The 17,552-nt window shown below is 39.6% G+C and overlaps 1 long non-coding RNA gene across 2 annotated transcripts in view; it reads right to left on the reverse strand.

The window, feature by feature from the left end:
- The window catches only part of LOC148222957 (uncharacterized), a 451,561-nt gene that overhangs the window by 208,577 nt on the left and 225,432 nt on the right, over positions 1-17,552 (reverse strand). For both annotated transcript variants that reach the window (XR_015805067.1, XR_015805068.1), the window contains exons 3-4: positions 2,224-2,327; positions 132-215 (exon numbers count right to left, since the gene is read on the reverse strand). This is a non-coding gene — a long non-coding RNA (uncharacterized LOC148222957). The remainder of the gene's footprint in view (positions 1-131; positions 216-2,223; positions 2,328-17,552) is intronic.

The following is a 17,552-nucleotide window of genomic DNA, read 5'->3' on the forward strand; positions in this document are numbered from 1 at the left end:
TGACAGACACTAACACACTTGTTTTCATGGGTTTACTAAACTAGATGTATTTTTTACAGACAATAACACAAATATATCATGTAGTAGAAAAGAACTTGATATATTATGGACTTACCACAAATCACACTTACTCACAAATCACTCTGAGTGCAGGCTCCTCCTAATCACAGCCAATAGCTTCCAGAATCAGGATCAAAAGCCAAAAACCCAGAAACCTGAGGGGAGAGCTTTATATAAGTGCCTGCTCCCGGGTGTGAGCTGGGACAAGATATTTCTGGGTCCCTGATCAGCCATGAGATGCTATGAGTTCTAAGAGTTACCTGCCCTCTTGCTAAGGGCCAAAACTTGAAAAGCTGCTGGCCAGGCTGGGACAGTCAGGTAGAGCAGTGGATGTCAGGGAGAAACAAGGTGTCATGAAAAAAATCCTCATAAAAACAGCCTATATCAGGTAAGCCTGAACAATACGAGGCTGGAGTCAGGGAGAAAACAGCTGGTTTGACAGTGGCTTCAGCAAATGAAGGTGCACTGAAAGTACAATGCATGCTACTGTATCTGCCATGGTACAATCTACTGCTGCACGTCATGGTAAATCTTTCTGCCAAGTTATTTTGAGCATACAAGCACAGCAAATGAACATTGAAATGATCATTGACAGGGACATTGCTAGAGGTTCATTTTACTCATATTTCTAGGCACAAGCTGAGCTCAAGCAGTCACAGAACTGGCCCGACTCTGAGCTCTGAGCTCTCTTGGTTGCTGCACACCATGCACCAGCACAAAGCCCACCTGCGCAAGTGCTCCCAGAACACCCTCTAGCCATTGGGCTTTGCTGTTTTCCAGCTGGACAGCTGGAATGAGGGATTAGGGATCCCACCCATCTAATGTGATTCCGTTGCTGACAGCCAAAGCCAAGCAGCAAAATACAAAGCACAAGTGAGTAGTGGGCAGAAGAGATGTAATTGTATTTTTTTTTTTCTTGAGCCTTAAGCCTAATGTTAGAAATCCAGACCTTTCTCAGAAGATGATGACTCTGTGTCAGAAAACTGACTACATTTTTAAAACAGCCTTAGTGCCTGCCCACAGGAGAATGCCACAGCTATCATCACTGTTATCACTTATCTTTTCCACTCATTTCTGCTTTGCCACCAAAGGAGCGGGTGAATAAATTAGCTCCATTTTCAAACCCAGACTGTGTCATTTTTCTTGAGTGCTAGTTACTAATAGTATTTTCCTTTTTGTGATACCACTATCAATTTCTGTCCAAATTCTGAAACCAGAGAGATACAGAGAAGTGTTCTTTACTGAAGTGAGTGAAGCAACAGAGATGTACATTACGCATCAAGCTTATTAAATATAGAAAATCAAACTTAGTCTTTCCTCTGTCACTTCTGAATATAAGGTACCAGATGTAGGATTTGGAGTGTCTGAAGAAAAGTTCTGGCTCAAATGCAGCCCTGGAAGAGTTTATGGCATACAAGAAGTCAATTGTGCTGACACCCACTGATGTGAATTTCAGCCTTCTGTTTGCAGATCACTGGGGTTCACCTGACTGTTTTCAAAAGATTCATTAAACCTTTAGAAAATAGCTGAGGAAAGCAAGCAGTGTTTGGAGAAAAGGTGTGGAAGAATATGTACAAATCACATTAAGGGTATGGACAAATCAAATCAAGGATATGTACAAAGCGAAACAGCTGAACAATTACTTATTAATTTCATTACCTCCTTTTTTTCACAATTTCTGTAAAGGTAGCAGCTATAAACAACACCTATATAAATAATATAATTCTATATATTTACATTATTTATGTTTATTTATTTGGCTACTATTTTTTGCTTTTGGAAGCAGGCATATTCCTAACCCATGGGACAGCAGTGTGGTAGTCATCCAGAGTGAGATTCAGTCAGGATGATTACAGCACGTAGCCACAACAAGCACTGCAGTACTTGGATATCATAAAGCCATACAGACTATATTAATCCCTAGCCTGGAAAAAAATGTTGAGTGCAATCAGATGTAGTGTGGAGTCACTGACAAATGCTATTCCCCAAGATTCCATTCCCTCCAATTCCAGTGATTCCACAGGACTTTTGTCCACATTCACTCTGCCAGATCAGGGATCAACACTGACTTTTCAAACTTCATCCAGTTCATAGTTTAGGTATAACATGGGGAACAAATTTACTGTCAGGAGACAACACAGAAGAATATATCTCCTTTCTCACCTTGTTCTGTTAAATAAATCTCCAGAGGAGATCTCCTGTTGCAGTGTTTTCAGATCAGAGGCCATGAGGAGCAGCTTTTGTGTAGCTGTGGCATATGCTGGAAGCTGCATGTAGAGAAATAACCAGAAAAATGTTAACATAAAGCATAAAACCAATCCACCAAAGCAGTGTTGCCTTGGTTTGGCTCTGTGTGTGTTGTTGGAGTGGTTTTTAATAATTATTTCTCAAGAGTTACATGCAAACCTTCCACCACAAATGGAAATTAGATTTTTAAAAAATTAAATCTATATTTTTACTCTCTGTAATTAAGCTGCTATGTCAGATTTCTGACTGGACTAAAGCCCATCCTTTGAAAAAAAAGTTGTAATATAAGGACCTTCACCAACAGCATTACTTTTTCTCTGAAGCTACGTGACCTATGAAACTAAAACCAATCGCAGTCCAAATCTCTATCCCATGTACATGTTTACTCATTAAAAATTAAGTTTTCTGCGTAATTCTATTTGTATTTCTTTGCAGTTATGCAAGTTCATTAAAAAGTGGATGGAGTCTGACTCTGCTTCCCAGAGTGAGTGTTTGATGACGATTTTAGTCCAGACGAAAATCTGAAAAAATCTCAAACCCCTTCAAATATTGCTCATGTTTCCCTGTCACTGACTTAAAGTTTTGAATCTTTTTTTTATGCAAACAGAGCTTTTTATGCTGTTAAATGTGATAATTTGCTTCATTGATGATACTTGCTGAGGAGTGGTACAAGATCTGATTTGCCAAGGCAGACACATTGCTACCACATACCCACCTGCAATCAGAAGAAGCAGTAGGAGAAAATTCCAGAAACTTTCCCAAACCATGCAAACAGCAAGCCACAGCAGGCAGAGGGAAAATGTGTCATGCAACTTTGTCCACAAACCCAGTATAATCCCTCAGCCAAAGATGCATTAGACACTGCAACTAGAGTCTAAAGAGCAGTTTGGCACCTACCCCTGAAACTGACCTGCAGGACAAAGTCCATCTCCATGGGTAACAACCACTCAGGAAGCTCACAAGACTCCTGTTCTTGGCTTTATGCAAGGGAGCCAGGGTTTACCTCCACCAATTTTTTCCAAAAGGCAATGGGGAAATCTGTCAAGTTCACAATGGAAAACCATCTGAAATGTCCATTTTCATTAGACTGTGACTGTCATTACATTGCCAAGAAACTTGAGTTTTCAAGCAGCAGCAGCACCTGTTAGAAGAGTAAAGGTATTGGCAAGGCTGATGCCGAAAGATTTTTGCTTTTTATATATATATTTTAGTTCTGTAGACTATTATTGTACAGTCATATAGTTGCTTAAGCTAAATCCAGTATTTTGTTAAACAAAACACATTGCTGAAATCCTATTCTAATCTTGCTTCTTCAGTGAATCAACAACATTCCCATGTATGTAGACATAAACAGGGTGGGGCTAGAATCAAGGGGGGAACTTCAATAGAGGACTGAATCAAGAGGGGTATTACTTAATTAACTGTACTTCAGTTCGGGGATTCTTGTCAATTATGGTAATTTGCGAAATGTATAAAAGTGCCGAAGCCTTATATCACATGTGCATTCTGCCATAAGTATACCTGGAGGATCTTCAATAAATGATAAACATTTTTCATCATTTTTATCTTGTTTGGCTTGTGATTTTAGGGCTGAAAAGGCATCAAGGCCAGAGGCAGCTTCCTATGGTACGAAGACAGTGATATCAGCAAAATTCTGAGCTTTGTCAGTCATATCCAGACTCTGCATCTTGTGTGACTCTGCACAGATGTAACCAGCTCCCATGGGAAATGCCATGGGACAACCTGTAAGGGAGCATGGGAATGATGACTGTGACATGCCACAGTAAGACCAGGAAAATGAGCTGGGTTTGGAAGCATTGTATACACCTATGTCCTGGTTTAGGGCAAATTTTGGGAGGAAATCTCCGAAGGGGGTCTCCTCTAGAAAGAAAATTTCAGCGTCCCCTCCCCCAACCAGTTCAAGAGTTCATTTCCTTGGAGAAAAGTGGAAAAAACTGTTTATTTAACAAGCAAAGTACTCACAAACATGAGAAAATGAATATTAAACAATAAAATCTCTGACTGTTCTGAAGAGATGGCAAATTCAGCAAGTCCTTCTGTGGTTCAGAGACAGTCCTTTCATGGGGTGTGTCTCAGCTCCCTCAGGTTCTTTCAGTCCCTCTAGTGCTCAGACCTGACATGTAGGCCACAGAGCAGCCTGGGGGGTGGGGTTCTGGACCAGAGAGAAGCTGAACAGTTTCAGTAAAAAAACAGTCCTGGAAAAAGCCTTTCTTGCTGTAGCCTGTGGGAGTTGGCCTGTCCAGGACACAGAGTCAGGCAGATTTCACCAAGCAAGAACCAGGCGTTGAGTTCAAACCCTGGGAAACATTTGTTAATTTAGGGCGAACCTAAGTGTTCTTCCCACAGTCCTCAGTGTTGTTATGTTAATTGCTTCAAGTTCTGTTCCCCTATTGGTTACTTATACCCCTTTTATGGTCATAGTTCCATTAAGTTTTCCCCCCGAGGTTATATATTGTCACACCCTCCCTTGTTTCAGGTCCTTGGAATCTGTACCCATGCAGCGTTCGGTTTCTGGGCATCATCCCTGTTTTACTTTCCATTAAAGTTCTTTAGTTTTCGACCAACTCGGTTGTTCCTGCTCCTTTATTTTTGCCGCTTAAACCCTCAATACTCTGAACCCAAAAGTTTTGTTGTGGCTACCCTCACCACGACAGTAGCTAATGAGGAAAAGTAGCAAAACAAAAAAAGACAAAACAAGGAAAACTCCCCATTTCTCTCTGTCTGTCTGCAGCAGAGAACTCGGAGAGCACTGCCATGAGCTTGGAGAAAGCTGAACTCTTATCTCTATGCTCTGAATAAAGTGCAAAAAAATTCCACCACTTCCCTCCTTCTCTCTGTCTCTCTCTCTCTGGGCCTAGCTTAAAGCTACAAGACCCATTTCTGAGCAAAAAGACAGATTATGGGATGCCAGCATCATAAAGTCACCCAAGGACAATCTGAAATATGGACTGCCAAACTTCTTAGCCCTTGGCAAGTTTACTTCCTTTTGAACATCAAAGTTTGGTGTTCTATTATGCCATTTGTTAATTAGAACTCTTTAATATAGGTCCTCTTCTCAAATGTATGATGCCACCACCTTCATAGCCACTCAGCTATGTTCACCTGACAAAACACCTGGTTATCACTCAACAACATGTTTCTCAGGTAACAAGCTGGGGCTGTCACAATGGTCAGTACTAAGGAAAAAGGCCTTCCTTGAAATATTAATAAACATTTGTCTAAGTGCCAGTTTAACATTAAATGCATGCCTCAAGAGAAATCATCTTTAACAGCTTGCCTGGAGGTGCAACAGGAGCTTCTCTGCATTTTCATTACCTCTATAAGAGACAGACTTTTCATTATCAAGCAGGTGTTTGCTATTTATAACAGTATTGGAAACAAATAATTTAAAAAAAAGAAAGAAAAAAACTGAAGAATTTCAGAAAAAAATGCACTGAGTTCTAATGAAGTCAAACTAATCAAAATCGCTGTGTTTGCCTTAACATAACTTGTGCCTGTCTGCTTAAACCAGCTGCCTCCTGGGATAGGGTAAAGAAGGCAGAACCAGAGCCACCTCTCAGTGTGCAGGTAAAGGGCAGGGATCCAGAGGCACAAGGCAGAGCAAGGGAACTTTTTCTCACCTCAGAGTGGTCTTTCACTGGAGCAGGGCTCCAGAGCAACAGAGGAATCTTCATCCTTAGATATTCAGAGTTCACCTGGACAAGGTCTTGAGCAACATGATGTATTAGGGTTGCTCAAAAAAGCAAGGGGTTGGACAAGGAGCCCCCAGAAGTCTCTTCCCACCTCAATTATTTTTCAGTTCTACAATTTTAATAGAATTGGGGGAAAAAATTACCAAGAAAGAACATACTGACTCCTTCATCCACTCTTCCCAAGATACACCTGAAACTAGGAAATGGAAATGGATTGCTACCTCCCAGAACAGGTTTGAGTCAAGTTGTACCATCTTTTTCTCTGGTCCTAGAATCACAAGTGAGACAGAGTTAGGGTGATAAAAAGGGGTTACCTCTATGTAAGAGTCCTTAGGTGTGCAATTCGTCAGGCAGAAAATGGCAAGGATGCACACCCCTCATCATGCATGTACAATTTTCATAGATTTTGTGAATTATCTGACTAGAGTCCCCAGTTAGAAGCATGCCCGGTGAAGTAATCCCCCCAGCTTTAGCACCTTCTAAATCCTCCTCCTTCAGATGAGGACTACGTTTATAAAAAATATGTCTCAAATAGATGGTATCAACGTTGGTTTCTAAGGACAGCCAAGATAGCATAGGGATTCTGGTATGTGTTTTGTCTTTCTGCCTAGGAAAATACTGAAGCTAAGCTACAATAAAAGACTACAAAGCTACAAACATGTATTTGTAAAGAATATATAAATACGTAAAAGAAAAAATCAAGATAGCATCATTTGAAAAAACTATTTTCCACTCAAAATACTTTTATGAAATGTACACGTGAGGATGGAGGAAGAAAGGAGACACAACAAAGTCTGCATATTGCTGGCATTGAAGTAAGACTGCTAAAATTCCGAGGACAGAAAAGGAAAGAAAATATCTTGTGGGGGGAAATCTGGTAGAAATCTGAGAGCAGATTGATATTTTGAAGAAAGTTGCTACAGGACAGCTGTTAATAAAAGCAAAAAGCTTTCTGAATAGCATTTTATACAAGAAAAAAAAGGATTCCTCCTCTTACATTACTACAGCCAGGGATTAGAGACGGACAAAATCATCTGTGAGAAAACAGCATTTAAAACTGGATTCTCAGTGTGAATTAGAACATTGCTCTTCTAGTGGAGCCCGCCTAAGAACCAGCCTAGAAATATCATCAGCTGCCTTTGGGGGAGTGAAGGGTTTCTCAAGACTTTAAATGCCCCTTTCTTTGAATATAGGCTCCAAAATCCTGTAGATCTTTTAGAAGTATTTTAAAGGTGATATTTTCTTACTAGACCCAAACACCATAAATTTTAACACACTCAAAAACTGCTCCTTTAGACACAAGCCCAAATACATGGTGTAAAGTACATAATACAAAGGAAATAGCTAGAACAGATCTCTCTGATAAAACGTATTCCTTGAGGATAGCACAGTCTTTCCAAAGATGAGGGAAGAAGTGCAATAGCTACTGAGCTCAAGAACACCTGGGAAAAAGGTAAATTAAAAGAGCAACAAGCTTCAGCTTCATTTTAAAATAATTTAAAAACCTTTTCTGTTTCTGGCATGGAGGAACAAGGACTTACTGCTTCTCTGTAAAACAGCTGAATGGAAACCATCTCCAGTCAATAGCACATCAGAGATGTTTTTAAACAACGTAATGGTGGGTTTCTAGCTTAGTGTTCTTGGCTGGGTTCTTCCTCCATTTTTTCTTCCAGCAATTTCTTCTTTTCCTCTACTCCTGTCATTTGTCAGCATACAAGTATGAATACAAGCCAGTGGCAGGTCCGATGCAAGGATAACTCTGAATAGTATAGGTACTTTCTACAAACACAATTCCTTCCCTATTCTTTCATTAAAAAAAAAAAAAAAAATCATTATCTGACAGCTAAAGAATACATGAGCCCTGTCTTAAACCAAGAGGTGGTGGCAGAATAAGACAAACACCTTTCTCCCTGGAGTAACTCTGGCACATGGCTGGATAGCTCCCTTCGTGAAGGCAATGTGTGCTCACTGTGTAAAAACCACTGCTCACATACTCCAGATAAACAGCCTGACAAGCAGCCTGCCACATATACCCAGCAATAGACTTCAGCTCTCACAGATTTCATGTACATCAAATAACTCAACATAAAAAGAAGGCAACTTTCAGCCCAGCTGAAATAATATAGCTCAATCCATCTCCTCTTCCCCCATATAATCTCACTGAGAGCAAACAAACGAAAAATAGCCAGGGAATCGATTTTCTCCTGCTGTTGCTTCTCCAGTGCTATTGTCCTTTTAGTAACACCTCTGGAGACCTGAACTGCACATTCCTTTTTCAGAAAGCCCTCTTCAGAAATCAATAGCACCTATTCAAGGGATTTATAGCATGATTTGCAAAATCCTTTTACAGTGGCTTGCATAGCTTGTTAGGGAAACTGTGGTGCAGCGTTAACCATACAAGAGCTCTTCTGAGACTGAAAAAAATAAATCAGTGAAGGGATAGTAGAACAAGCACCACACAAATATGTAATGAATAAATTCAAGATTTTAAGATAACTTCGAGAATGTCAGAAGGGGAAATTCTTGTTTCTTTGGCTTGGGTAAAGACATTGACACTTAAAGGCAGGATACCACTGCCACTTTACATGACTGAGAACATTATATTCTTGATTCGTTTAAGTTCTGTGTTGCTGTTTTGGAGGAAGGATGAGAGAACGCTAAGATTTTTGATCAACAGTTGTCATCAGCCAATTCTCAATGTGATGCAACTGAAAGGGATGAAACTAGTAATAAAGCATTAAACAAATTGTTTTACTGAAGAAGCAAACATGACCCAAGCACAGCAAAACCACAGGTGAGTCCGGTTAGAGCAGGCCTGTTAATCAGCTCCAGCTCTTAGGCCATGTGCAGCACTGGAAAATCTCATCCCCAGAGCATAACTGTTCCTGCTCTACCTTTGATAGCACCCACAGCAGCTGGTGTTTAACATCTAGTGTGCAACTGGAGGATTCCACTGTTCTGAGCACAGTGGCTGCTTCAGGTCCGTTTCAGATCCATCCAAGTGACACCACAGAACACAAGCACAGAGGCAGGTGCCATTCCCTCATTGCTGTGAAGCAATGTGAAGTGCTGAGCTGGGCCAACCACAGGGCAGCCAGCAGATGGACAGGTGGCTTTGAAGTAAATTTTTCCTTTTTCCTCAAAACTCTTTCCCCCAGAAATTGAGCACAGCCAGAATGTTCATAGAGAGCTATTCAGGGAAATGAAGTTCCAAATAACCTGACAGCCAAATCAACCCCAAATTTGGGGTTGCCTCACACTGATAACAGTGTGTTCTCTGCCAGTAAGATTTGTTTTCCCAAATTCTGAGTTTGCTCACAAACCAGACCATTCAGTGGAGTGTGAGAGCATCCCAACTTTGCCATAGGTTTGTGATGAAGCTGCCCAAGTATTTCCCTATATGATCTTCTAAAAGAAGACTGGAGAATCATTAAGCACAGGGAAAGCCAAACTTCTCACAAATAATCCACAAATAATCAAAGATATTTCTTCCTACATTGTTCCATTATGGTGACTTCAGGAATACCAGAGATAGCAGAGCAAGGCACTGTTGTTGTAAATGACTGGCTAACAATACTACTGTTTCCCACTAAAACATTTTATATTTTTAAACCAATTAATATTATTGCCACTGATGCATGTGGATCATTAAATTGAACAAGTTTAAATCACAGTGTTTAAAAATAACTTGTAAAGGAAACAAGAAAAATGTGGTGGATTTGGGGTGCTGGGGTTTTTTTTAACTTTTTTTTCCCAGAAAAGACAGAGAGACTAACCTATCCAACTCTCAGAAAGCTATTTAAACCCCTGGAGCACAGGAATGACAGCACTATGAGCAGGGAGTTAGCAACAAGGATAAAGGGAATACTGTGCTTCCCTGTCTTCAAGCACCCTGTTCTCTCCTGTGGGTGACTAAACTGCTCAGGCCAAAGCTTTGGAGGAAAAGGTGTCAAAGTATCCTCATGCCTCAAAGATTTTTACAATAAAATAAGTCATTCCAAGACATACAACAATGTAAAATATAATATTAAATGAGTTAAAAGACTAACATATCTCAAGAAAATGGAAGCCTAAACTCTCTCTCTCAAAAAAAAGCCAATATAAGCAGAGAGAATGCAAGGCAAGCAATTTTCTCACAAGATCTGTAAACCAAAACAAGCTTTACAGCTGTGTGAAGGTTTTGATTAAGGCATAGGGAACAAAATGAAGTGTTGGAGTGAAAGATTAGTTTCTTTGTGCTGTTATATTAATAACATTTTAAACTGTGCCTCACTGTGCACAGGCAATGCTGCTTTGACAGAATCAAGCACGGAAATCTATTAGGGGCTTAGTACAATGCCAGTCAAAATTAAAGTAACAACATCTCAATGACAGTCAGGAGATTCGACTCATTGCTGAGTGCTGGTGAACAATAAAACTACAGCTTGAGATGGCAGGAAAAAATATCTCAAACACCATAGAAACTGACACAGCCTGAATAAAATCATTGAACAAAATACTACTGAAGAAGAGATCTGAAGGGTTGGTGAATGCTGAAGGTCTTGAGAACACTTGGATCTGCAAAATGCTTTACTGGTGACCAAAGGAATTCTGATCTACAATCCTTCCATGAAGTTCAGGAAATTATTAGTCTTCTGATCCAGGCATTGGTTTCCTCCACTTCTAGCAATGGGTGGGAAAGGAAAACCTGCTCATAGACATATCCAGATTCTGAAGGCCGCTCCTTGAATGAAGAGCAGCAAACCCAGGCCCCATTTATCTTTGTATTCTCAAATCCTGAATTCACATGATGGGTCCAGCACTTGGAAAATGGAAGGGCTGAGACATGGCCTGTCCCTGTGACCATTCACTGGTCAGTGTGAGGGAAAGGGTCTCTAACAAGGCTCCACAGAGGTCACCCATGGCCTTAAATCCCAGTTAAAGGCAGCTCTGAAACATCTCCCAGGTATTGACCAACCCAGAAGTTCAGTGTTTTCATATTCTCTGCCTGAGAAAATGCTGGAGATGAAAGAGAATAATCTGACTAAACACTCTCCTAAAAGATAGGGGCAAGTTCCAGGGACAATCTTAAGTTAGGTGCTGAAAATAAATACAGCTTTTGTAAACTCTACAGAAAACCCCTTTCCAAAACTTGAATTGAAGCAATGACAGCCAGTACAGGGATACAGTGCCAAGGGGATATTCACTGCAGAGCTTTGACATTCTTACTGGAGAACATCTGCTTCCATGGGAGGGTTCACTTTGAGACATTGCAACAAAAATCCCAGCAACTCTCTTTTTCAGGCCCCTCATAACCCTGACACCAAACCAAACTAGTCAGGAACAAAACACAGACATCATTCTCTTCTTTAACGAGGTACACCACATTTATCAGATACTGATAGCTCTGCATTTATTTTGTAAAATCTTACCTTTTCAGATTGTACCAAACACAAAGCATTAACTGTACCCTGCAGGTCTACAAAATACAACATTATTTTTCTGAAGAACACTAGATTACAAATGTATTATAAACCAATCAGAATTTAGTAATAAGTATTATAGTTATTCCAAGATTCTGTTTTCAAGCAGAAAAGAACACGTTGCCAGGGTTTCTTAAAAATACTCAGTTAATATTTAATTGTTCACAAGAAAGAAACAAAACTTGTCAGTTAACTGGACTTCCTCAGAGACACGTGTGCTGGAATCATCACACCATTTTTGATGCCTGAAGAGCTGATGGGTTATTATGTCATTTCCCAGGTCAAATGCTAAATCTAGAGGATGTCTTTTCCCCCCTCAGCTACTTCACCTCTTCTACAACCATGGCACGTTGTAAGCATCCTATATTGCCGAAACAAAACAAAGAAAGCCTAAACAATTTTCACTTAATGCACTTTGCTACATGTTTAAATATTTTTTATTAAAAAGCTACTGGTAAAATACTGTGATGAGCAAAACATGCCCCAGACCTCTTGACTTGGCTCTAAAAATAAGTGAATTCTGTGTCAAAGTTTGTGTCGGCTTAGCACAGAAACTGTAGAAATAGGAACACTTGCTAAATTTTAACCTTAATGATCTAACCAAAATTTAATGTATATGTCATGAAGACAATATCTTGCACTAATCATTATTCTCTCCCCCTCCTTTTGCAGTGTTCACACTGTGATCTTAAAGTTTTTTTCCAGCCTCAACAATTCTACGATACTCACCAGTCTTGGTATTAACCACTTCAAGAGAACAGTATTGAGGAGTACAAGTGAATAATTAAAAGAACAACCAACAAAAAAAGCAATATATGATGTGATATGATACGATATGATATGATATGATATGATAAAGAATTGGAGATATTTGGCATATTTTCTGGAAGAATTTACCCTTAATTTGTAAAAGACTCTTCAATTTTAAAAGTCACAAAAACTCACACAGCTCCTTTAGGTTTGTCTGAAGATAAAAGGGAAGTCCCATTTCCAAAAATAAAGTAAACCCTTTTTGTTTTCCAATCCAAATATTTCCTTCCTTTATGAACATTTCAGAGAGCTTTGGATCCAAGGACACATTGAGCTGTTCCTCAAGAAAGATGGGATCAAATATGACTTTGATAGATTGTCTGCCATGAATAAAAAATATTTTCTGACTACCTAAAAATTAAGACAGGTTCTGCAATTAAAGTAACCACATCTCTTTGAACTATGCTTTCATTAGATTTGATGAGTTTGTTAGAGAAGCTACAGCCATTATACTTGGCTTAATGTATTTTAGCAAGAGAAAAAGCGTCGTTACTTTTTCACGGGTGTTAATTTAATTTTGATCAATGACCATTCAAACGTCTGCATTGGCAGCAATTCCAACAAGGAGCTTCTGTTAGCAACGACCACACAAACTCCCTTTCCTCTTCAAACAGGGAACTTTCTGGTAAGCTGGGTTCATGAAAGAACCAAAATTTGCGTCAATAGTTCTCAGAAACTGCCTTACCCCTGCACACAATGCACATTTTAGAAGACATGCAGTCATATGGCTTCAGTGTAATTTAGGGAAAATAGAAAAAAAAAAGGACTCTTATTCTGGAAATAGGAGTTTTCAATGGAATTTCCCTTTTAAATAAAGGTTTGGTGCCCTTAATGGAATCCATAATTTAAAAGGAAGCTGCCATTCCAAGCTTAGCCCCAGCACTGAGGTTTGTACAGAGCAGTAATATAAGCTAAGTAGGAGAAACACCCACTACTGTAATTAGGAAGAATAGGTTTTACAACTTACTATCTTTTCTCACCAAAGCACCAGTTCATTTGTTCAATTTTATTAGTTTATTATATCTTTAATTGTGTCAGTTACTCCAATACCACTCTAACTTCAGAACATTATCCTCTGTGATGGGTGACTGAAATATTTAGTCACAGAGAAAACACTGGCTGAATGAGATTTGGGAATTTATTGCTGAGTAAATGAGGTCATGAAAGCCTCAAGAGTTCCCTGCAGGATGACTTTATAGTACAATTGCAATTTTGTAATATACATGTGGATGATAATTCTGAAGCCACAGAACATTAGACCCAAAACACTGACATGGGATTGTGATGGAAGAATCTGGTGAATTTACTGGAAGATAAACTGAAATAAACTGCATGCCGATTGGTGTAATTACTCAAGATACTGAGAGAACATATTTTTGAAAAGCATTGTTATGGAAATGTTTATCTTAATGTGTATATTTATAAAGGAACATTTGAACAGCCTTCTTCAGACACCAATTTTTAATACAGTAAAGTTTCAGGGTTGCTTTTCCATCTCTGAAAGCAAGCTGAAGCACAGGTAGTGATCCCACATAAAGCATGAGCTCACAATTATAAAAAATGTTCTGCTTTTGCCATTGCTAAAGAGTCACAGGAGTTGATTTCTCAGGCTAATAAATCTCCACACAAGACATGCATGCAGCAAGCTACAGAATGGATCTGAAGTTGTGGGCTATCCCAAACACAGAGCACTCCATACAGGCTCCCAGTGGTACTTTACATGTAGAATATCCCTATAGTATCTAATTTCCTCCACTGCAGGTAGCATTGCTTCTGACACTCCAAAAGCCTGGAGGAACCAAAAACTACAAAGAACTTTCCAGGCAGAGCAGCTGAGCCTCTTCGTATGAGAACATGCATTTTTTCCCCTCCATCAACACAATAAGCTTTGATCCCATGATTATTTACACTTGGCAGGAAAAACACACAAACCTTCAGTGTGAAGTTTCCTTGACTTTATGGAATCACCATCACCTCTTTGCTGGTGAAGAAGGAAGGGGCCCCAACTTCATAAAGCCTCTGCAGGGAAAGTTCATCTTATTACGTGTCCATAGGCCTCAAATGCCAGCTAAATTTATCTTTCAACCCTACCCAGGCATGTCTGTCAACTTCTGCATCATCCTAATCAAATCACACTCCATGAAGATGGATGTGATTGACTCTTTCCAAATCAAATCCAGGACATGTTCCCTTTCACTCAGTGAGCTTCCACTCCTTCCAAACAAGGTAACATCTCAAAAAAAAAAAAAAAAAAAAAAAAAAAAAAAAAAAAAAAAGAAAGGGAAAGGGAAAAAAAAAAAAAAAAGAGGTGTAAAAGGCAGCAGACAACAAGGCACAAATACATCTCAATTCCAAGCTGCATGTTCTGGCTTGACAGGAGCTCACTCCTGAAATGCTTCGGACCCCTGATGCAGGGCTGCCACCAGTGTTTTCTATGTGCTGTATGCAAGTGGAGTTGGAGGGGACAAACTCATTTTTTCAGGACAAACAAAATGGTCTTTCCCAAATCACCATCAGGTTTGTACATCTTCTCTCTCTTGTCTCTCTTTCCTCCGCCTCTCTCATGCCCACAGTAAGGAAATGACTTTGTCTCTCAACGTCTAGGTGGTTTTTGTGCTCTGAGGGGGATGTAATTCCAATTGATTGCTCTAATTCTTAGTCTCACTCCAGCAGAAAGAAATGTTATTGCTATAAAGATCTGCTCATGTACCCATTACCCAAGATACGCAAGGTCACTGAATGAAGTAAATCAGTGACTGAGGGACAAAAAACTGTATTCTGCTGCTGCTGTTTCCTTGCTTGCAAATGAGTCAGCAAAGATGGGCAATTGTTTTTATGTGAAATCAATGACAAACTCCTAACAGGCAGTAAAAATTTCACAAAATATGAGACACTAACACTAATAAAGGATAGGAGAGATCCTGAGAACACAACTGATCCAAATGTCAGTTAAAAGTCAAAGGACTTTCTAACTACCAAATGAACTGAAAGCTAGACTCAATGTCTTCAATCAGTCAAGAGGGGCCCAGGTCTCACCCTTGTGCTGTTGCATACTGGCTGCCACACCTTCAGCTGCTGCTGAATATGCTGGAACAATTTCTCTGGAACTGCAGATCTTTTAATGCCCGCCAATGTAGTAGCAATTCTGGCAATCCCCAGATATTCCAGAAATACAAAGTTGACACTGAAATAAAATGCTTTGTAACTATTTTTTTATCAGGAAAATCACAAATTATATTCTAGAGGACAAAATGAGGCAATCTTACTAGTTCAGTGACATCTTTCTTTCTCTCTCACTTTCTCACTTCCAGTTAAGGGTTTCCTGAAAAATCTACAAATCCTGTAAGTCCAACAAAAAATGTAGAGGATTTTTCAGTCTATAAACCAAATATGGTTGTGGTCAGTTTATCTCCTTCTAGGCATCTTACACAGGAAGAGATATATGATACTAAAGACAAAAGCTGAAAATTGAAACTTCAGGGAAGCAAGTTTTTAACACTACTTGTAATTAGCCTGAGCTGCTCACTGACTTAGAGGATCAGTGAGGTCAACAGCTTTGCCAGACCTAAAAGAAGGATTAGCCATTCATACAGGCACTAAGAATTTCCATAGTTCTTCTGACATCATATTTATAAAATATATTAATCCTTGTATTTCAGGTATGACACAGCCACTCGCTGCCAAAGGTTGAGAAGGAATTTGATGACTCTGAACACCAGAGATACTGAACTCATGGCCCAACTTTTTCTCTTAAATCCAGTACTGAAACAAACCACCTTTCTGCCCTCACTGAAGTTTGTTTCTGCAAGGCAGTGCCTTGATGGGCTGTAAGAGGGCTTGGGAGTGTAAGCAAGAGACACCAACGGCAGTCAAATGGGAAAAAGCTCATGCAAATTACCCAAATGATTGTGTGCAGTCAGATAGAAAAAAACTGGGAGAATGGATTGTGAAAGAATAGAGATAGTGCTGCAGGCAGTCTTGCCCCTGATAAGTTGCAGCTGTATAAGATAGGTGAACAGTATTGAAGGAAAAGAAGCAGGGAATGCTGATGTGTTGTGACCAGTCACAAAAGACTAAAAGGGCACACAGGTGTTATGTATGTGAGAAGGGTTGTGCTGGGGAATAATATAGTGCTGGTGCTTGAAACCATTCATAGTGTCTGTTGTATGTCCTCCATCAGAAGGTGACAATAAATTATCACTGACTTTCAAAGTCTTTCTAACTTTTTTCAAAAAAGGCAAGTTACAAAAGTGACATGGAATCCTCCTAACCAAGGACATCAGATGACCAGACTGTTGTTCACACCAAGAGACAGAGTAAGAGGATTTCCAGAATAAACCAACAACAGACACCCCATGGGGGAACTGAATTAACATAATCTTCCAAATCCTTGGAATACATTAAAGACATCCAGGATGTGACAAAAAGGAAATTGAAAATGAAAACTGAACAGTAACACAAGGAGACAAGCATTTATCACTCATAGAGGACAATAATGTGATGTCTTTCGTGTCAGGAGGAACAGTAGAAAATATATATTTCACAATTAGCAGCGAATGCCACCACACTGGCATTCATACAGCACAAAAAAGATAACTTCCATTCTAAGCTGAACAAAAAAGAGAATAACCCAAATAAACCTCATTCTTCTAACATTCAAGACCGCTTACAAAGTTCCCTAGACCTGCATCTGGCTGACAGTAGGGAGATTACAGTAAAAGGCTTATCACATTTACTAAAAGAAAAACAACTGACAAATAGAAAAAGAGCCAAAAACAAGTCTTGTTTCTTAAGTTAGAACAGTGAGATTAAATCTCCTCATTGAAGAGACACACTGCTTTTCAAATAAAATCCCTTGAAATTGAATGAGGCTGAAATGGCTGGACCTGGAGAGAAAGGTTCACACATTATTCAGTATGACATGCACAGTGCCATCCTTGGTTCTGACCCCAGTTTTGGTGTAAATAGCAATTTTGAGGGGTTCCAGTTGCTGAAGCCACTGACAAGAAGGGCTAGGAAACCCTTGGTCTTTTCTGGGTCTGGGCTGGGGCTGGGCTAGGGAGGAAGTTAAATGAGAAACCCTTATATCACTTTGAGGTGATTCCCAAGTTACGGCTTAAAATATGAAAGCAAATATGGCATCCAGCTTAGCAAGAAATAACCAGCATGAACAAATAAACTAAAAATGAACATCAGCAACGTCATCTCCAGATATACATCTGAAAGTGTAAGAATTCAAGGCAGGAGTCTGTCAATCTAC

The sequence above is a fragment of the Sturnus vulgaris genome, chromosome 8, assembly GCF_052056855.1.
Source record: "Sturnus vulgaris isolate bStuVul1 chromosome 8, bStuVul1.hap1, whole genome shotgun sequence".
NCBI lineage: Eukaryota > Metazoa > Chordata > Aves > Passeriformes > Sturnidae > Sturnus > Sturnus vulgaris.